The sequence below is a fragment of the Coloeus monedula genome (assembly GCF_965178545.1).
Source record: "Coloeus monedula genome assembly, chromosome: Z".
Taxonomy (NCBI): Eukaryota; Metazoa; Chordata; class Aves; order Passeriformes; family Corvidae; genus Coloeus; species Coloeus monedula.
The window spans coordinates 29,752,592-29,774,806 of NC_138822.1; the positions used below are offsets into that span (position 1 = coordinate 29,752,592).

The following is a 22,215-nucleotide window of genomic DNA, read 5'->3' on the forward strand; positions in this document are numbered from 1 at the left end:
TCAGTCCAAGGAAGACCTTTTGAAGTTAAAGAGATGTTTCTGGAGGACATTTTGCGAAGCACTGGGTATACAAACAAAGGGATGGTAAAGTACAAAAAAGAGAAGCAGCAAGGTTGGTGACCTAGTTAATCGTAAGGGTTGGCAATGAGAAGCATTGCTTGATTGAACAAACGATTAACAGGATGATTTTCTGTTAAAATTCCAAAGTCAAGAGATGAAGTGAGATGTGATTAGATGACAGCAAGTGTCTTTAAGCTCTCAGCATTTGCATTATTGAAATGTAATGTTCATGGAAGTTCTTGCAATTAAAGAAGAAAATTCACTTTGATTGAGTGGTTGCATTCTTTTTACTTTCAGTTGATAAATGTCTTATTTTTTCTAATTGTTATGGTGTAGAATTACATATAATTGGGGGCTCTGCCCACATGAAAACTACAGGAGCAGAGGATGCTCTGTACCTTTGGGTGCAAATGCAAGTGCAGCTGTTAAAGGAGGCAGGATTTTGTACATCTTGCACAAAATGTACAAGTTGTTCCTATTAGTATTTTTCACTGCATTCTTCAGACATGGATGTATTTTTTAATAAGCATTCACACTCTTAAACTAAGTATAATTGGTTTTCAGTTGATTAAGTAGCTATTACTTCAGCAGTTTTTCTGGCAACTGAAAGTAATGATCGTAATGATCATTTAAAGAAAATTTTAAAAAAAGGCAAACCCCAAACTATAACATACAGTCCTGACTGGATGTTTATCCCGGTGCTCGGTTGTGATCCCTGTGGATAGAAAAGTTCAGTTAAGACACTGGTGTCTTCTACTGTTTCTTCCACTTGCATACAAAAATAAGTTGTTACGTGCAGGGGCTGTATCACTTGTCTCCAGAATTCCACTTCTGGAGAAAGATCTGGGCTGAGATTGTGTAGAAGGTAATTCCTTAGGAAGCTCCTTTGACTGCAGTAATTTGGAATAATGGAGGCTTAGGGGGTTAAACACCAAAATGGTGGGGTTTACCTTCTTCTCACAGCACTTGTTTGCAGTGGTGCCCTTTGGGTACCCTTAAACACGTCATTTATGTTGGACTGGTAGCAGCATTGTAGATTAAATAAAGCTGATTAGGTAAAACTTTGAGCTGCTGTAATTATTTTTTAATAGAAAACAATGGATAATAAAGATGACTCTAAAAATTTCTTGGGAAATACTTTGCATTCTAGAAGAGAAACAGAAAACCACTCTTGCTGAGTGGTGTTCCGCTCAAGAAAACACCAACAAACTGGCATGTCGGAGACAAAAATCAGTTCCAAGGGCAAATGAAGAGTACAGTCTGTTGGATGATGGTGGTGACACAGTATTTAATCAACTGGTAAGATTTTCCTTTTGTTGCGAGAGAAGTTTATATTTGTGTTCCATTACTAGCCGTTTAAAGTGTGTTATCTGAAGCGCCGTAGGCTCTCAGGTATTAACGCGTTTTAAGGGTCGCTTTACTAGGACGAGCTGCTCTGGCTGAAGTGGGCTTTTCGGTTACGGTGGTGGTACGCAGCTTTTCCTCAGATCAAATGGCTCGACTGCCCCTGTGTGAGTCCTTGCATAGGACACAGTCAGTGCTTTAACTGATGCCTGAGTGGTGGATTTCTGATTGCTGCTGGGAAAACGAGCTGTTCAAATTCTTTGTGGGTAATGTGTGAGAATAGAGACACCTCTTGGAAGAGATTCATCTTTCAGTGTTGTTTTGTCTCATCAGACTGAAAAAGATGTGAATTGCCTTGAACCGTGGATAGTAAAAGAAATGGATTCCTGTCTGTCTGACATCTGGTTGCATAAAGATATTGATTCCTTTGCTCAGGTGTTCCATCTAATTTTAACTGAAAATGTCAGTGGTAAGTTTTGTATGTTATTACATAACAAAAAAGCAACCACAAATTCATTTAAATTTCTATGGCTACTTTCATCTTCAGTTTCAAATGTTGTTACTTTTGCATTCTGATGCCTACTGAAAAAATGAATAGGGCTAGCAGAATTAATGAGTTGTTTAGTTCATTGTTGTTGTTTCGAAGTATTGGCAGAAGTGTGCTTCTAAAACAATGTGGAATTCCCATGAGCTGGCTGCAGAGATGAGTGAGGAAACAAATTCTCTTTGGGCTGGAATTTGAAAGCAGTATTTGTAGAATATTTGGAAAAAAAAATAACATTTCTCTTGGGTTTGCTGATTTTTTTTTTACTTCTCAGTTGATTATAGGCACAGTGAGACCGGTGCGACTGCTCTGATGATTTCTTCAGGGAGAGGCTTTTTGAGTCAAGTAGAACAGCTGATCAGTATGGGAGCAAGTATCCACTGCAAATCATCCAATGGCTGGTAACAAACAAACAGAGAAACCAAAAGATAGATTTATTTGTCAACATAGGAGAGAGAAAGAAAATTGTGTAACATCTGAATTAATTTGCTAACTTACCAGACTGCTGTAAGAGCTATAGATTTTGACAGCCTAAACTGTTTCTAACTTCTGTTGAAGCACATTGTTTTCTGTAAATTCTACATGGAATTCTTAATTACGCGGTCTTGATTATGGGCTATAAGCTTGGTTTCAGTATGTCTTATTTAAGACACTGGTTAGTGGAAAGACTGTAATCTGCTGAATTCCACCAGAATGTTTGGTGATTCTTATTTTCATGGAGTTACCTGTGTAAGAAGATCTTTGTGTTATGTTTCTAAATATGCTGTAGCATGTAAAAATATTTGTGAATCTGTCAAGACTCAAGCTTTGTGGTCATGAAGTGTGTCTTCATATAAACAGGAAGTACAGAAAGTAATTGTAGTATGGAAGGCTAAGAATTAGGATTCCAGGGCTCTGATATTTGGTACCAACACTTGAAAAACTTGGGAAGGAATGCAGTTTAAAGGTAAACCAGTGAACTGCACTGTGAGGAGGACAACTTCTGAAAGGCATGAAATAGCCCAGTATTTTCCCACATTTTGATGAAAAACGCCTGGGGTGTGACTTTTTGGGACGACTTAAAGGGTACTGCAAACAGGCAGGTCTGATCTCTGCACACTGGTGTGGGCTTTTTAAAGGAATGGCACACTGTTCCTTGTTCCACGTTTCCTTGTGCGTGTTTGTGTTGTCCTCCTGTGTAAAACTGACACTCTTGTGTGGTAAGGAGCTGAGTTACCTGAAAATCGGGTCGCTGTTACACGTGTTCATGCACTTCAGAATGGGAAGTCGCAGATCCAGCAATAACAGCATTGCTAGCAATACAGAAGTGGACACAAAAGTGTGGTGTCAGCTGTCTCCTCGCATGATGTGCTATTCATAGTCGTCTTTTGAAGTGGAAAATCTGGTCAGAATACCTGTGCCACTCTTTCAGGACGGCTGTGGACTGGGCTAGGCGCTTCAGACAGACAGAGGTTGTTGATCTGTTGGAATCCTACAGGTGAGCTGTAACTGCTTTGCAGAAGGAGTTGTGGTGAAAGGAAGTTTGAGGTTTGTGTTCTTTTAATCGGAACAGGTTTTAGCTTTTTATGCTTTAAAATCTGGGCTAAATAGCAATACCTTTTTTTTGAGAATAGGAATATATCAAAAGCAAAGAACAAAAACGTTTGTAGTCAGTGTCATGTTGTTTAGGCTAGCACAACTTGCTGATTCTATACTATGAACCATTTTATCTTCACATGCTTATTTTGGAAACAAATCTGTCATGTGTTTTTATCTGTGTATTGTTGATACACAATAGACATAGTAAAGAAACTTTATCGAAGTAACGTGTACACTAGGCCATTCAAGAATGCTTCTTTGATTGACTTACAGCTATCAGAGTTGAGGTAGTGTTTTGTAAAGGTTACATTATTCTGATTTCTCTTCGTGTAGTTTCTGCTAGTGGGAAATTTTTGGAAACTACGTATCTTTTAAATATTTTTCCTTGAACTGATAAACGAGAAATGTCTTCAAACTTTCATTCACTTACGGTTGTGTCTCAATGAAGTTTAAGAAAACTAAAGTTAACACTGAAAATTGGAAGTTGCATGCTTTGTTGGGTTAACATTTAAGTCAGTGAACAGTACTAGTACTGTGATTCTCTTCTGCTACACTTAAAAATAAAAATTCAAGACCGGTGGTCATGTTGGTCTTGATCTAAGTTTGAGTTGATGGCTGAATGCAAACCTGAAGGGAACAGCCTTCTGCGTATTTTTTTATTACAGTGCTTCATTCGGATTTGGAAATCTGGATGAAAGTTCCCTGGTCCAAAAAAGTGGTAGTGACCTTAGTGCAGAGGACAGACAGAGAGCTACTGACAGCTTATCATCACAGCTTTGATGATGAAAAAGTGGATGTGGATCTGGATCTGACCATGCACTTACTCCACAGCATCTGTCGTAGCTGCGATGCGGGTAGGTAAATACCCACACTCCCAGTGAATTGTTGTGGATTCAGCTTCTGATGAATCCTGCTCGCTCTTTGGAAATCCCCAAAAGTTAAAACCTTCCGAGTGCTGGTCTGCGTGGCGCTGACGTATGTTTGAATCTTCTGTTTAACTCTGCAAACCCACTTCCTTCTTTAGGAGCCATTTTAATACTTCTTCCTGGATATGATGAGATAGTGAGCCTGAGGGACCGCATTCTTTTTGATGACAAGAGGTTTGCTGATAACGCTCCCAGGTAAAACCTTTAGTTTCTGTGGCTTTCCATTGCTTCTTTAAAGGATCCTTGAAACGTGCTTTTTGTCTTGCATTAGATACCAAGTTTTCATGCTTCATTCGAGTGTGCAGACTTTGGATCAGAAAAAAGTGCTTGAAACTCCACCTTCTGGCGTCCGCAAGATCCCAAGTATCAGAGGGCTTGGTCAGATGCAACAGTGATCTATTTTGCCTTTGCTTCTACAGTTACTATAGTTTTGGTTGTTTGGTTGGTTTTTTCATTGCAGATTCTTTCTACTAATATTGCAGAAACCAGCGTAACAGTCAGTGATGTTGTATTTGTCATTGACTCGGGCAAGGTGAAAGAGGTACGGCTGCCTTAAATTGTCTTTGGGAAGTGAACTTCCTAGTGCCATTCTAAAACACACGGTGCATGAATTTTGGAGAGCTTTTTTTTTTAACTTATCAGTAGGCTGAGAGCTAGTGCCTGTCAGGCAACAGACCTCACTGAGAAGTTTCAACATCCATTTGTTCTATGACAAACACTGTAAATAGCTAGCTGTCTAAAAGCCCTGTAAAAACTAACGTAGGTTGAGGTGTTGATGGATCTTTCTTTTTTTTTGTAATTTGGTATTTCGGTTTGATTTTTAAAACAAGTCCTCCGTTTAGACCACCACCTTCTGAGACTTGGAGGACACTGGGAGTTCCTTTTGTCCTACTATTGTATCAAGTCCAAAAAGAACCCATTAAGCTTTTAAGCACTTTTTTGGGTGTGTTGCATGCCTATTCCTAAGTTACTTGTTCAAGAAAAGTGAGATAACATAACGAGGCAATTTAAGACCTAGTGTATGGCTTTGAAAATGGAGTTGGATTTCGTAGGAGGTACACACACCAAATTTCTGAAGTTCTTACAATACAGTTTCTTTTGGTAATTTTACATCAAATCTAGGAAAATAAGGAGGTAATTTCCAAGTGAGATAAAGAGGAAAACTTTATTTGGTATAATAATGTATTTTTGCTTGCTTTGTGATATCTCAGGACGCAGACCTGACATATCTTTTACTGACTTGCAATTACCTGTTGACTAGAAAAAGTTTAATTTTGAAAACTGTGTAGCACAAAGATACTGCAAAGGAGGTACCATCATAAATTCACGGGAAACTGAGACGATATCTTTGTGCCAGAAGCTGCTGTATATATTACTATGTCATACTTTTTAGAGAACTTCTGTTGGTAATCTAAATAACTAGTAACTTCTATTTCATGTGCCCTATTCAGTCTTGGGCTTATGTACCTTTCTTTGTTTTTATAGAAGTCTTTTGATACACTGAGCTGTGTTACAGTGCTAAAAATGGGGTGGATTTCAAAAGCCAGTGCTATCCAGAGAAAAGGCAGGTAATAAATGCCTCATAATGGTTCTTATTTCGCAGATCTCCACCGTCCTGTGTGTTAAGAATAAAGCACACAGCATAATAACTGTTTCTAGCCTAGTCCAGTGTCGTGTTGGACAATGGCCAGCACTCATTCTCTGCAGATGAGTAGGGGTCAGCATGTATTTCCTTGGAATCATTTCCCAAGTTGTAGAAAAGTGATGCTCAGGCATTTCCCAAAGGTCTAGGTTGTTTTCCACCCCATTAATTTTTAGCGGGGGGGGGGGGGGTCCCACGTGCAGGAGAGGCAGCCTGAGACACGACACGAACACCGATACGATTTGAGCATCGTGCTCCCGTTTTATTGTTTACCTTCACCAAGTTAGACTTTTTCAAAGTTCACGCCCCTTTCCCATGAGAAAGCCTCTAAGCAGCGGGGCAGCTGACCAGTGTATGCCTTTTCCCAAGGCTGTTCAAGGCTGCCGGCTAGCAGGTGCCTTGCAAGCCTATCTTCAGCCTGAGGCCCCGTCAGGGGTACTTCTGCAACAGCCCTGGGATGCCCAAGCTCTCCTGGGGTATCTCATGCCCCTGTTCCACAAGGAATTCCTCTACATTAATTTGTTCTCCTTCCTCTTCCTCCCACGTAGCACCAGCAGTCACAGTGTCCACCTGTTTTCACACCTTGTCTTTGGGCAGAGGACTGCCTATTTCACTTTCTCCAAACTATCCACGACTTAACAGGCCATGATCATATTCTTCCCAACACTGTGGGTGAGGGCTTGGAAGTTTTGTAGCAACAAATGCCCATCAATTGCCAGCAAATGCCCAAACAAATGTTTCATCAATTCTGTTGGCATTAAGCTTCAAGTATTTGTGTGTGAATGTGAGAATTTGCTGTCTCTGTCCCTTCAGTCACAAGCTGTTTAATCTTTATTCTACCTTTTACTCCAAGAGTAACTTGAGTTTGGGGGATGCGCAGGGAAGAAACGAAGTTCGCAGCTTAGATTCCTTACAGCAAAGGATGATTGAGATTTGGACTGGTCTTAGGTTAGCAAAAAACCCACAGCCTTTACTTAGATGAGCCTTGTTTTTGTTTCTCCAGATTTCTCAGTGTTGGGTTAAAATTACAATAAAAAATTTCCATGCCATCAAAAATAATCCACGCTTGGAAAACTCACACTCTGTGTGTGACTTACACTTAGCAACACCTTCTTCACAGAACTGCTTCTGCTTTTCCATTCTAAGTTTCTGTGTCTGTTTGCTGGCTTTTGGTTGGTTGGTTTTGTTTTTAGAAAAAAATCCTAATTTTCACAACTTCCCATACTTTATTTTCAAGGGCTGGGCGCTGTCAGCCTGGAGTCTGTTTTCGTCTCTTCAGCAGGCTCCGATTTCAGAATATGTTGGAATTTCAGTCTCCAGAACTTCTAAGAATGCCACTTCAGGTGCATGTTCAGTTTGAAATTGTAACTTCAAAAAATTTAATGTCATCAAACCATACTATTAATTGCAAAAAATCGTGTGTTGGGTTTGTTTCCAAGTCTTAGTAACCTTTTTTCTTCTGCCTTTGAACTTGCAGGAGATTTGTTTATACACAAAGCTTCTGGCTCCAATTAATTGTCCAGTTGTGGACTTCCTTATGAAAGCTCCTGATCCTCCGCCTGCTCTAACTGTCAGAAATGCTGTGCACATGCTTAAGGTCAGGAAAGGAATAGGTTTAGGTGGGAATTTCATTTGATTCCATATTTGTGGTGTAGCAGCCTATCTTACTGGCTTCTGTTTGTACTGAAGCTGTTTTTAATTACTTCAGGATGTTTTGAATTTTTGCTTATTACCTGTTTTCATTTTGTGTGTGGGGATGTGTTTTTCCATGTCGGGGAAGAGAGTGATTCAAAGTCGTCTCTGTTAATAGCTGGACTTGCTGTTTTAGTGTTTGGGAAGAAGTCTGGTTAATGCCCAGTATTCACATCCTTTCTGCTTTCACTGTAAACTGATTTAGTCCACTGTCCCTGTCCCCCTCTCCTTTGTTTGTTTGTTTATAAACAGACCATAGATGCCATGGACCCTTGGGAAGATCTCACTGAGCTTGGTTACCACCTCACTGAATTACCTGTAGAGCCACACCTGGGTAAAATGGTGTTGTATGCTGTTGTGCTGAAGTGCCTGGATCCTGTTCTGACCATTGCCTGTGCTCTTGCCGGCCAAGACCCTTTTGTGCTGCCCACGCTGGCCTCCCAAAAGCGTGCAGCCATGCTGTGCAGGAAGCGTTTTGCTGCAGGGACGTTCAGTGACCACATGGCCCTGCTCAGGGCTTTCCAGGTAGGATTTCAGTTCAGAGAGTACTCATCACAGGAGATCACCCATCAAGGCAAATAATGTACCAGTCTGCTTGGATGTAGAGTGGTGTGTTGCAGCGGGGATTACTGCAACAAGTATAGTTCAAACCAGGAGTCCCGTGGAAACCGAAGTATATATGGACAGATTCGTGGTAGATGTTTCAGAGATGTTTATTTCTCCAGCCGCATGGCCGGGGCTCAGCTCAGGAACTCGCCGGTCACGGGACCCGAGGGTCCTTGGCCACACAGGGGAACACAAACCAACCAATGGGAAATGGGACTGACCAGGGGCAGGGAAACCCCGTGCCTCCCCCCCAGGGCCCCTCTCCCAGGGCTCCATGGCAGGGGAGGGACCCCAACATCTCACCCGTTTTATTTTAATAAAAGGAGAATGAAAACAACTGGATAAACATAACAAGAACAGTTTCAAGACAAAACAAGCCACCCTCCTGAGTCTTTAAATGTCCAAACAGATTCTCTGGAACATCTTAGGGCTGACAGAAGGGAGACAGAACTCTCTGGGCATGCTTTGTGGGGAAACTGAGGCAGGAGAGGGTTTAATTTCTTGCCTCCCCCTTTTCATCCCCCCCTCGGTAGCGGAGAGGAATTGTAGGGAAATGGAATTGTATAGGGAAGCCATGGGGTGAAAAACGGATTAGGAATAAACTGGGGATAGGGCAAACTTAGGAAGGGGTTCATATTGGGTATAGGGTAAAAGGGGGAAGTAGGCTGTGGGTAGGGAAATTGCTGGGATGGATATTGTTTATAATTCTGTGCATAACGGCTGCCTTTGACTGGAATACCTCCAGGCCCAGTAACATTTGCTGCTTGTAAACCCTTCTTTCCTTGCACTATATCAAACTGTACAACTTCTCCATCTCCTACACTTTGCAGGTAATTTTTAGGGTTATTCCTTTTAATGGCAGTTCTGTGGATGAATAAATCTTCGCCTGTATCATCTCGTGTTATAAATCCATAGTTGTTTTTGACATTGTACCATTTCACAGTTCCTGTGACTTTCGTGGCTATAACTCCTCCTATCACATGCTTGCGTGTTCGTCGTGGCTGCTGGTCCCGCGTGGCCGCCGCCTCGCCGGCTCCGACGTCTCGGCCGGGCCCCCATGCTGTGGCTGCTCCCGTGCGTGTCTGGGCTCTGCACGGCCCCGCGTTGCCATCGCCGCTGGCTCCGTGCCCTGTGAGCGGTTCTGCTCGGCCAACTCCACGCTGCTTTGGGTGCGGCCCCGTTCCGGCTCGGCGCTGCGCTGCGCGGCTTCTCGTGTCGCTGTGGAAAGCGCCGCTTCTCCCTCCGCAGGGCTCTCCGAGCCGTGTGCTCAGAGCGGGCTGCCACGCCAATGCCCGGTTCCTGGCTGCTCGTGGCCCACGGCACCCGCGGCGCCTGCGGCATCGCTCCCTCACTCGCGGCCGCGTGGCCGGGGACCCCGAGGCAGGGATGGGGTCCGTGATAAGGAGCGCGCTCCCGAGGGGGCCGGGTGCATCCAGTGCAGGCACCTCCGCCGGCACGGCTGCAGTCATGTGCTCCCGGGATGGCGGCCGCGCGGCCTCGGCCACGGGATAAGTAGGATCCTCTGCTTTAGGGGTAATGGGACCGTTCAAATGCTCCTCAAGAGCTTCCCTGATTATAAGGTATGCACGGCAAGCTTCTCTTTGATCCCATACTTTATCCCAGATCTCATCCCAGAAACACCCCTCACAAGATACAGGAGGTTCGATATTAAAAAGTAAGTCTCGAGAAATACAGGGGAACCTTTTGAAAAGCCAGATGAAAAAGTGTTCTAGATCTCCCAGTTGCATTACTTTTTTGTTTTGTTGTTCAAGGATTCCTTTTACTTCTAGATACATTTTTCTCTGTGGCTCAGAGAGCCCCATTTCCCACGATTCTTCCATAGTCCAGAGAGAATATCCAAACCAAGATGAGAAGAGAGAGGTCTAGAGTGGTTATTTTACTCACGAATCTTCCTCAGGGATCGGTATCCTGCCCGCATTCTCCACCAGTTTGTTGCAGCGGGGATTACTGCAACAAGTATATTTCAAACCAGGAGTCCCGTGGAAACCGAAGTATATATGGACAGATTCGTGGTAGATGTTTCAGAGATGTTTATTTCTCCAGCCGCATGGCCGGGGCTCAGCTCAGGAACTCGCCGGTCACGGGACCCGAGGGTCCTTGGCCACACAGGGGAACACAAACCAACCAATGGGAAATGGGACTGACCAGGGGCAGGGAAACCCCGTGCCTCCCCCCCAGGGCCCCTCTCCCAGGGCTCCATGGCAGGGGAGGGACCCCAACAGTGGTGGATTGTGATTAAGGCCTTGGAGAAGACGTTATTTTTGCCTAGTGGCTTTCCTGTGTGTTGGACTCATCAATGTGTGAGGGAACACTTTCTGTGGTATGTTTTGTTGATGTTTCCAAACCTTACAAGATTGTGAGCGTTCCAGCCATGTGCCAACAGTGTGGCTCTTTACATCCTACTACACTGATAACTTCAAATCATGATCTTAATGTAATGATCTTTATTGAATTAATCATTTTAACTTGACGTAATGATCACTGGAGTGAACAGGTAAAGAGAATCTAATTCTTGAAATTAGAAAAAAAATCTAGTTTGATGCATTTACTTCCAGAGTGGGTTTTGCCTTCATTTTATTGACATAAATGTAATTTTTTTAAAATGCATTTTTTAGTTTTAGCTAGTCAAAGTGATAGGCAAATGTGAAAAACGTTTTCAGGCGTGGCAGAAGGCGCGCGCTGATGGCTGGGAGAGAGCCTTCTGTGAAAAGAACTTCCTATCCCAAGCCACGATGGAAATCATCGTAGGAATGAGAACACAGCTGCTTGGCCAGCTTAGAGCCTTGGGTAAACAGCTTGGAAGAAATTTTAACCTCGTTTTAAAGTCCAGCCTATAGAAATTGTAACAGAAATAATGTTCACTGGTGTCATTTTTCTTACTTAATTTGAATCAGACCTTCACGTACACGTTGATGCAGGGTATGGTGTAGATGAGGAAGTGTGGCTGATCTAACCGGAGGCATCCTCATCTCATCTCCACATGGCACTGCATTTCAGTGTTGAGATGAATTTCTTTGGGTCATTATGTTTTAGTAAATTATTCCCATAGGAAATGTCTTTGTATTGTAGAAAGTAATTGTATTCTGTGTTAGTGTGCAACCCCTTATCGGGAGGGATTTCAGTGTAATGGTTTCTTCTTGATGCTGTTAAGGTTGGCAGTGGTGAAAGATGCAACAAATTAGTAGTTTATTTCACCTTTGCTTTCAAATTCCTTTTGGGAACCAAACACAAGCTAACATGGCACCGTTTTGTCCTGTTCTTCTGACAGGTTTTGTGAGAGCCAGAGGAGGAGCTGCTATTAGAGATGTTAATACTAACTCTGAGAACTGGGCTGTAATTAAAGCTGCCTTAGTGGCTGGGATGTATCCCAATCTTGTGCATGTAGACAGAGAAAGCCTGGTGTTGACTGAACCAAAGGAGAAGAAAGTGCGATTTCATCCTACCTCTGTTCTTGGTCAATCTCAGTATAACAAGGTAAAATCACTTTGAATTTATAGCTCACAAAATAGAGCACTAGAATCTATCAGATGTTTTAGAAATGTCTTTTCCTAGTTGTCAGTACTTTAAAAGCAGCAAGGGCATTAAACACTGCAGCTTTAGAAAATACTTTTCCTACCAGTTGGTAGAATTGGAGTTGGTTCATTTTTCCATTGTTTCAATTAGTCCTTTCTCCAGATGGAACAAGGCAAAATGACAAAAAACCACCCCTAGTTGTAAAATTGTTGTAAAGATATAATCTCTTAAAAGCAAGAAGTTCTGCTCTGAAACTTTTCTTCTTTAACATCTCTTTTTAAAGCAAAGTATTTTGTTTCATGGTGGTAGGATAATTTGTGCATCTGGTTGAATTCTCTCATGCTTTTTTATTTGCATGTATATTTTTATTTTTATTTTTATATAGGTATATATTATATATGTATATAATTATATACGTATTTCTTCCTAAAGATACAGAATCACAGAAGGGTTTGGGTTGGAAGGGACCTTAAAGCTTATCTCGTTCCAGCCCCCTGCCGTGGGCAGGGACACCTTCCACTAGTCCAGGTTGCTCAGAGCCCCACGCAGCCTGGCCTTGAACACTGCCAGGTTGAGGCATCCACAATGTCTCTGGATAAAATGAGAAAGATGTTAAAATGTATGTTAACTACAGGTAGAGGGTATAATAGCCCAGTCTTACCTGCTCTTGCACAGGTTCCCCCAGCAGATGGACAAGCTGCAGCCATCCAGGCCCTCCCTACAGACTGGCTTATCTATGACGAAATGACGAGAGCTCGCAAGACAGCAAACGTCAGGTGCTGCTCTGTTGTGACACCTGTCACCGTGTCCCTCTTCTGTGGACCAGCCAGACTGCCAAGTAATGCCTTGCAGGCATCTTCAGCCTTCCGAGGTACACTGGAGTGTGGATTTGGAATGTTTCCATTGGCATGCACCAGTGTGTGATGTGCAAAGCTTCTTTTTCAGTCATTTTTAATGCATATGTTGGTGACTTCTGAAATAACAGTGTAATGATTCTTGTAGCTATTCAGGAATAGTTTGTAGGTTCTGTAACAAATGTCTCAGTTTTGGGATTCCTTACAGATCCATATCCATAATTGACACAGTTCTGGGGTCTCAGAAACTACAGTGCAGTTTGTAAGGAGAGAATGCAGCCACAATGTCTAATGATAATACTAGTACTGAGAAGCGTAGCATGTGTGTTCTTTTTCTCCAGACTGCTTTATTTGATACTTCAGACCAGATTATTCAAACTGAATAATTTAGAAACAATCAATGTGGCAAACAAGACATACTGCTTCTAGCTGACACATGCATTTTCAAGATATTTTCCACTGATGATTTCTAATGTCAATTAGCTGTGCTGTTAACTAGAAGTAATGGAGAATATATAGAAATTTCCTTTTTTTTCTTATTTAAATGGAGTGCTGTAGGAATGGAAGCAAAAATAACTGCTGCTATTTCTCATAGGTTGAATCAAACTGAAAGTCCAACTTATTTGTGAAGCTTTTCTGTCTTGCTTTTAAACTGTTGACCTTAGAATAGTGTTCATGCTGATTGAATTGCGCTCTAGGAAATAAGGATTCCTAATTAATAGCCATACGTATCTATAATTTTCTTTTTCTTACTAGGTCTTTATCTAGTAATCTAGTAAAAAAATCTGCTCTTTTACTAGGAAATAGAGCCACGTGTGGTTTTACAAACAGCTTCAGGCAACAGCTGGATTGTGGCTTGTGAATACTGGTGAAGGTACATGAGTTGAGTCAGACCACGTCAGTACAGGTTTTTACACAGTAGGATCTTCAGCAGGTCTGGCTACTTGATTGCTCCTATCTGGAGCAAAGACTCTGCAGTGTATTTGCAGAAAAGAAGAAGTAGTTTTACAACAGTTTACATTGTAAAGTCAGTTTTAGAAGGAAAAGGATTTATTGCTGGTAATGCGGTAGTGTTCAGGTTTTTGTATATAAGTAGAAATAATACAGAAATGCTAATGCACCTTTTCTCTTTAATTCAGGGGGAGGGGTATCTAACGATAGCAGTGACAGTGAGATGGAGGACAAAACAACTGCTGATCTGGCACTACTGAAGCTGGATGAATGGCTTCATCTCAAACTGGACCCTGAAGTACGTAAGAAATCACTCCTGTGTTTGCTTCATGTAGAAGGATTATAAAAAGATGTAAAAAGGTTTTTGTAACGTTTGAGTAGCCAGGAATTTTCTCTAAGAATGTCATGGTCCGTTGGGGTCTGTCAAACTAAGTACTCTGTGATTTAACCCATATTTCGTGAGCTCATCAAGAGTTAAAGGGCTTCAATCCCCTTTGGCCCAGAGCTGTCACATGAATTCACGAATTCAACGTGCAAGTCGCAAGGTTTTGTAACCTACCACCCATACCTTTCAAACCTTGTACCTATGAGCAAAAAGACAAAAAATAATTGGTCACCTAATCCAACAGTGAGAGTGCTCTTCCCTCTTCCTCCATCATGGGGTGTGGGTGTCTTGTCTCTCACATGAGGGAGCAGGAAAGCCTCAGCAGTCCAGATGCTGTTGGATCTGCTTCAGAAACTTTCTGGGCAATATGATGTTTTATGTGTCTGAGCTTGGCAGTTTTGTCTGTTTCCACAAGTGAGCACATTCTGAAGAGGCTGCCAGACAAAAGATAAGGGCTGCAGGGGACAGCAGGCTGCAGGTGACAGTGGCTGCATAATGGCCCTTTTGCTCCTTCTGGCCTCCTGTCCTGCCTGTGTGGTGCTCCATCAGGCCACAGCATGAGCTGGGATAGCCAAAATCTGAGCAGGAGCTGAGAGAACAGCCACATTGGCATATTGTGTTTTTCTTTCTCTGGGAGCATAACCACAATCGGATCGAAAAAGGAGCACTTGAAGCTGGAGCTGCTGAAAGAAAGTTGCTATCAGATTTCGGAAGGAGAAATAAAAACCTCTTTGAAACAGAAGGCTTTAGGTCATTGAAGAGCTGTGGCTGTGGTAGGAGGTAGTTTATGGATCATGAAACCCTGGAACTTACCAGCTCTAATAATAATGCTGTCTGTCCTAGACATGTCCAGAAGAGTGATTTTTAAAAATTCTTTTTTCAATGGAAGCATTTCTGATAACATGGGAATTAGACTCTAGTCTTCTGAATTTAGTCATTGCGTTTGAGCAGAAGTCTGTGTAAGAAAAATGCTGCTTAGAGCTCTTTTCCCTCAGGTAGGACTGAAGAGTGCATGAGTACAGATTGATTTGATAGGAAGGGCATAAAGCATGAAAAAAGTGGGTTTTCTGGAAAGATAAAAAGGAAAAAAATTCTGTGGATTTACAATGCAATGTTAAGTTTAGTACAGAGCTAAAGGAAATGTTCCAAAAATTACCTTGCGTCCAAGGAGAAAAATGTAAATTAACATCTTACTTTAAGTAAGAGTTATTCCCCCTCCCCAAGACCTTGGTCTTGCCTTTCAGTTTGGACCTTGTTCTCACTGGAATGTGAGGTGCTGCCTGATAGGAAGGAGTAGGGTACTCTCACCTGCCTGATGTAATTTTCATCAGTCTGTAACAGAATTGGAATTCATTACGGGCTGCTGGGATGCTGTTGCAACTCAGGCAGAAGTGGCACAGTTTGTTCCTGCGTCGTATGCGAGCTCCTTCTAAACCGTGGTCTCAAGTTGATGAAACAACTGTAAGAGCAATTACAGCTGTTCTGAGTGCTGAAGAGCAGTCTGCAGGTCTGCAGCAGCCTTCAGGAATTGGCCAGAGACCGAGACCTGTGACTTGTGAAGAGCTTCCTTTGGCATCTACATGGAAGTCAACCAACAGTAGAAAAAGCTCAACAGAAACTGAATTCTCTGACTCCTCTAGTGCTGAAAAGTAAGATGTTGAGGTCTTCTAGACACTGTAGGTTGCAATTTATGTATGCAAGCATCACTTAAATTTCTGCTAGTAATAAGGAGGTGGAAATAGTGGCAGTACAGTTGAAAGGTGTGATACTGTCCTATGCTGCATTGTAGTTTCACTGAGAAGTATTTCATACATGGGCCTGCTGTTTGAGAGAGCAGTCAGGAATATTGTCCATGATTTGTGATCTTGGAGAAGGAGCAGATGAGGTTTAGCAGTAACATTAAAAAACAATGCATGACCGGTATGGGTTTTTAGTTAGTGTTTAATATGTGTTGTAGTTGCTGTAATACATGTGGTCATGCAGTAGGCTGACAGGTATGTACGTAAATTGTTCAGTGAGTGCTCGTGAAACTCAAGGCATGTCCTTTTTAGAGTTTCGGTGAAATCTACATCTCCTGCACTCCACCAGCCAAAGAAGTACAAAGAAAAAGACATTTTGCTCTCCAAACGATCCTCAGATGACAGATCAGCTCAGTCCTCAGTGAAGCCTGCAGACAGCAGTAGCTGTCCCAGCCCCTGTGCTAGTCCTTCTTCTCCAGTATCTGCAAAGGTAGAGTTCTCCAAAGTACCACCCTGCTCTTCGAAAGTAAAGGGATGTCTTGCTGATACCATTCTGCAACAATTAGGTATTTTACTGCTAAATTAGGAACCTGACTTAACTTTTCATTTGTAACAGCTGCATAATGCTTCCTTCTGGAACTTAAAATCTAGACTAAATATCCTTGTTACGCTAGTTTAATACAGCAAAGATGGTATTTGTGGACTGCTGAGGTAAAGCTATCCAAAGTAAAAAAATGAGATTGTTTTTTTTTTTAATAAATGGTGAAGGTGTATTAATTTTTTTCAACTAAATTAGTACATTGTACACACACTTCTGAAAGTTTTGGATTCTGCCTTTCTGTTTCTGTAACAGCATCCATTGATACAGATTCTCTTTAAATATTTTGTTATCTGTGTTACCTGCCTTATTATGACTGCTTGGGGGTTTTTGTGAGGGTTATTTTAACAAAGCACACATTTAACGAGCTTATTGTCATAATTGTCCCCGTATACTTGAATGGTAAACTGCAGTGATACTAAACAGATCACTGAAAGGAAACCTCATGGACTCGCTGGAGGATTTAGTAATTCCTCTTGAGTTTTTCAGCTTTTAGGTTGAGCCAGTGTAAAAGGAAGAAAACATGTTTCCCGAAGGTAGAAATGGGAGTGGTGTGCTGTAGGCTGCAGTCTAGGATGATTCATTTTGGTGCCATCTCAAGGCGTGTCAGACTTAAACAAATTGTAATTAATCACTAAGCTTTTTACTCCTATTCTGCTCTACTTGTTTTCGGCCCCTCACAGAGGAACTGTTGAGAAGTGCTATCAAAATGTAAAATAGACGTCAGATACATTTTAAAGCTGTTTCAGACAGGACCAGCTGATTTTACATTTCTTCTAGAAGCTGGAGGAGGAAGGGAGGAGCACAGTCAAGGATTTCCATGTTCGTGTGTGTAAAGCTTCAGAAATAAAGCCTGGTTTATTTTGTTGTCTTTATTAATTTAATTTATTTTTTCCAGGGTTGCAGATCTCCTTCACCAAGCCAAAATAGGCCAGTTCGGTACTTTATAATGAAAAGTAGCAACTTGCAAAACATTGATATTTCTCAACAGAAGGGAATATGGTCCACTACGCCAAGTAATGAAGGGAAACTGAATGGAGCCTTTTGGGAGAGCAGCCTGGTTTACTTAATATTTTCTGCTCAAGGGTCTGGATGCTTTCAGGTGAGTCCTAATCTAAAACTAAGTATTAGCAGCGGTTGGTGGTTTAGGAGGCTGCAGCAGATGACTGTGTGTAGTGTGGACAGCTTTGCTTATGACTCCTGGCCTTCTGAGAAGCAGAGCAGTGTGCAAATGTCTGTGCTTGCTGAAGAAAGAGCATTTAATTCTTCTCTGAAACATGCTCTTCTAGTTAGCTCAGTTTGTCCCTCGAAGGCGGAGACAGAATTGCCTCCAAACATCATGAGTCAGAATAATGTTTATACCCTACATTAATCCTCTAAAACAACAAAAAGCGCCCCAAAAATCCTGACAAAGTCAGGGATTGCTACTCTTTGCATGCCAAAGTGTGTATTGTAAGTGAGCAAGGAGTTACAGGCAAGTCATAGCTTTCTAAAGCCAGGAAACTCATACATTTCTTTATTAAAATCTTAATAAAAACTGGTTTTATTCACTTCCAGTTAGGAAGCTGGCCGTGATTCTTCCAGAGCTGTGTCTTGACTTCATGTTCAGTGAGATATATGTCAACAGTTTGTTGGTCAAATCTCTGGTCAGTTTGAAGTTAAAAACTTGACCTGGTAGTGCAAAGTTGCGCATTAGCTTTGAGCCAGCTAAATTCAGTTGTTCCAGGTAAAGAAAGGCCCACTTACTTCTTCATATATAAGCTCTTTGTAAAAATCAGCTGAACTGAAAATCTAAGGAACCAACCAAAACACAGCTGTCTTGGCAATACCACTGAAGGACTGCAGTGGCATACTGTGTACGATGATTTGGCAAACGCAGGTGTAATACTGGCAAGTAATTTTCAGCAAGCCAGTTGATACCGAAAATGGGCGGTTGCATTGGTGCTCTCAGGCAGGGAAGCGGGGGAGGGAAGACACGCCGACGTCAGGAGTGCAGGTGATTGACCTTGCCCTGCCCTTCCAGTTGTGACAGGGCACTGCACCCTCATGGGAATGTGGGATTAACTTCCCTATTAATCTTCTGTTGTCCCAACTGTCTCTTTCTAGTCCACATTTATTTTTTTTCCACTGTTCCTTTCATTAACTCTCATGTAAGTCTGCCTTGAGCTATGTAGGACTGCATGTCTTACAACAGCAGTGAGTGCTGCTAATTTACACAGTGAACTGCATCTTTTGGACTGCTACATCCTAACTGGCATCAATTCACCTGAATAGTTGATACGTTGTCTGTGGGGTTGGGTTCACTTCTGGTTTGGTTGGGGCGTGGGCAAATCAGGGTGTCCTGAAGTAAGTTAAATGCTATCTCGGGTTTGGGGTTCCTTTCATTTTCTTTCTGAATACTTGTCATGGTGGAATTTTGTCCAGCTTCACTAAAGAAGGAAATAAAAGCAACTTTGACTTCTTTCTTGGAAGAACAGCTACACTCTCCTGATTCTATGTGAAAGTTAATGTAGAGGGAACACGAGAAGGAACAAATGGATTTCTGCAAAAATAACCTACAGCTGACGAGGAATGTGAATGTCTAACGGACTATTCTGTACTGGAATATTCATCTTGATTTCCTTCTGCTTCAGGTGGTTTTGCAACAGCTTTTTAATCTGTTACGAAGCTCAAAAAACCTTCAGTGATAATTTTGTCATTGAGAGACATTCCTTACGGTCAAACCCTACAAGGCATATTTGAAGTGGAAAAAGAAGTGCTACCTCTAACTTTCTAGATGTAAAACATTTTGGAAGCTCCAGCTTCATGGTGGAGAGGGTGTTAATCACTTTGAAACTATTTTGAAAGTTTCACAGGAAGTTCAGTTATTTATCTCGTTCTGCCACAGACAGATGTGGTCCCATTATGTCTGTTCTTTCCATTTTTGTCCCAGGGGTTTGCTAGAATGGGTTCAGCAATTGGGCGTGAGAAAAGTCAAGACTGGGGATCTGCTGGTTTCGGAGGTGTGTTTAAGGTGGACTGGATCCGAAAAGAAAGCATTCCTTTTCAGTTTGCACACCATTTGCTCAACCCGTGGAATGACAGTAAGAAAGTACAGATAAGTAGAGATGGCCAGGTAATGTTACCCTCTTCTAAAGTTTTCTTTACTTGGTAGAACTGTGTATTTTTTATTGGCTTGTTCAGTTTATCGCCACTTGTTCGTGTGTCTGCTAATCTGAATCCCAGTTCATTGGTGCATTGTACCTTCAGCGAATGCAGAATTACCGCTGAAGTAATGGAGACATTTTGATAAGATCAAAACAGTTTCTTGCTTATGTGTTTAAAAAATTATTTAAAGGTGGATGCTTCCAAAAAGAAGTTGTTGGGGTTTTTTTGTAATTTAGTTCTGGAGGTTTGTGCCATGTTTGGTTGAGATGTATTCTCTTAGACAGTCTGTTACACCCAAATAAATGTTCATAATTAAAAGGTTTTTTCTGTAAAGCCTGAAGAGAATCCCGAGTTTTGAGGTAGAGTAAAGCTTAGGACCGTTCTCAAATCTGTTAAAGCTCTAACTGCAACTACAAAAAGCCAAAGAATTGGCACAGAATTTCTCTGTGGCAGTTTCTGCCCTCTCTCCATCCCCTCCCAAAACATCTTGATGACTCAAGAGCTAAAGCTTTTGTTTCACCTTCTCTTCTCCAAAACTCTCTCCAGTTGTAAGAAACTGGAGGAAAGAAGTACAAGGAAAGGACAGCCACTGTATTTCCTGTGACCTCTCTTTCCACATTCTCCACCACGCTTGATGGAATTCAGCTTAAAAGATGTGGAAAATAATGATCTTGAGTTAGTAAGTGAGTGACCTGTGGGAGGTACAAAGTATCTGGTGCGTCTGTTCTTGTGTATGGAGGTAGTGTGTTCACTGGAATTATCTTTGTGAGAACTGACATCTCACTGGGAATGGAAACACCCCAAACACCCTCTAGGCTAGGGTGGCTTATGAAAGTTTTTATCTCCTGCTGAGCCCTAGTAAGAAAACCTTGCTCTGCTGGGAGTTCTAATGTTTGTCCCAATAGCAAAAGGGATGAGCTCTTGTAGAAGGTTTGAAAGCAATCACCGGCAACCTCACCTAATTCAGTAATAAATCGTTTCTGTATGCTCAATAGTAGCAGTGCAGATAACTTCCCGGATTTCCTGATCCTTTCTAGGAGCTGGAACCACAAGTTGGAGAGCAGTTGCTGCAGCTTTGGGACCATATTCCTTTGGCAGGAAAAAACCTGCCTGAGCATGCCAAGTAGTATGGCAGAGGTAGTTACTCCTGCATTGCTTCCTGGTTTTGTGGTAGAGGAAAAGCTGTCCACACACAGTGTATCATCACTGTCCAGTCTTTGTAGCTTGTGGAAGGACAGGTACACTTGGTACTAAATAGTCTATTCATTTTGATTTTTTTCCAGCTGGTTTAGGTTGTTGAAACATCAGCCACGAGAACCAGCAGCATGTCTACAGTAAAGATGAGGAAGAAGGCGGCGCAACAACCTCCTGACGTTCTTAGTCATGCTGTGCAGCTAGAAGTGGAAAAATAAGAGGGAATTGTGTTGTTTTCAGTGTTTCCTTGCCAGCCTGGTTTTTGGCTGAGTTGGTTTTTTTACAGTAGTGTGCAGCTGATACTTAAAAATACAGTGAAGTTCAAAACAAAGTTTGAAACAATGGACCCCTTGTAAGTTGTCTGTGGGTTTAAAATAGCATAGCAGACAGTTGAGATATGCAGTTTACAGTTAAAGCTTTCTCAGCCCAGTACAAGGTATGAGAATGTAAATGTTAATTAATCGGTCTTGCAGTTGAGTTAAAAAAATAATAACTCCAAATATGTTGAAAGGCTCCATAAGTGTTGGTTGAACTTCTGCATCCACAGTGCAAGAGAGAAGAATGTAGTCATACAAACACCTAAGCAGCTGGAGATGTGAATTTTGAAGTTATTTAAATGTAATTATTTTTAATTAAATTTATTTTATTTATTAATTATTTAATTGTTATTGGATTTGATTATTTTAATTAAATTTCATTTAAATAAAGAAGAAGGAGCATGAGACTTGTGAGATTGGGTGCGTCCACTGATGTTTCAATTATTTTTCACCTTTAAGATGGGACTCACACCTTGACAGGCTGAAACAGTCTTTCAGAGGCCTGCGGCCAAGTGGCACTTCAATAGTTCACTAACTTAGGCACTGGTAGAAGAGTTGTATTTCTTTAAAAGAATATAAAAAATAATTACCAGTACCATTTCCTTGATCATTTAACATAGTCTTCATGCTTGCTTTCAAGTTGTTTCTTCTTCTTCCATACCACTACTGTCTTGGTTTATTTGGCTTTTTCTTAGTCCTTAACGTACTGTACTGTAAGGCTGGTATAAATTCAGTGTGATCACTGTCAGCACTGTTTGTGGTCATTCTTTGGCTAAACCAAAACTTTTTTCTGCTGCTGAGCATCTACCTATTTTCTCATGTCTGTTCAGGATATTACCCTGTGCATCCATTTTGCCTTCTGTGTAGCGACCTCCATACATGAACCATCAGTTTTACCTTTGCCAGGACTAACTGGGTGCATGTAAGGCTCTACTGCCTAATACACTGTGTCTCAAGACAGTGCATGAGGCTCTTGCTGCCTTTTACAGTACTTCCAGGCCTGTGCCCACGCAGGAATGCGGGGCAGTAGTGCCTTGTACAGATCTACAGGGCCCTGTGCACTCCAGGGACAGAGATGGCCCAGAGAGGGAGCACAGGTGGGGT

General features: G+C 41.8%; 1 pseudogene across 1 annotated transcript in view; it reads left to right on the forward strand.

Annotated features, from left to right (window-relative positions):
- Positions 1-20,727, forward strand: part of LOC309585391 (3'-5' RNA helicase YTHDC2-like) — a 40,451-nt pseudogene extending 19,724 nt beyond the window's left edge. Inside the window, exons 8-29 of the transcript in view lie at positions 5-112; positions 1,211-1,359; positions 1,738-1,873; positions 2,223-2,349; positions 3,360-3,425; positions 4,192-4,380; positions 4,551-4,647; positions 4,724-4,811; positions 4,913-4,993; positions 5,938-6,020; positions 7,332-7,437; positions 7,572-7,691; positions 8,039-8,311; positions 11,074-11,200; positions 11,682-11,887; positions 12,602-12,797; positions 13,920-14,029; positions 15,476-15,765; positions 16,168-16,345; positions 17,352-17,555; positions 19,386-19,568; positions 20,638-20,727. The product of the transcript in view is annotated as a 3'-5' RNA helicase YTHDC2-like (transcript). The remainder of the gene's footprint in view (positions 1-4; positions 113-1,210; positions 1,360-1,737; positions 1,874-2,222; positions 2,350-3,359; positions 3,426-4,191; positions 4,381-4,550; positions 4,648-4,723; positions 4,812-4,912; positions 4,994-5,937; positions 6,021-7,331; positions 7,438-7,571; positions 7,692-8,038; positions 8,312-11,073; positions 11,201-11,681; positions 11,888-12,601; positions 12,798-13,919; positions 14,030-15,475; positions 15,766-16,167; positions 16,346-17,351; positions 17,556-19,385; positions 19,569-20,637) is intronic.
- The last annotated feature ends 1,488 nt before the right edge of the window (positions 20,728-22,215 follow it).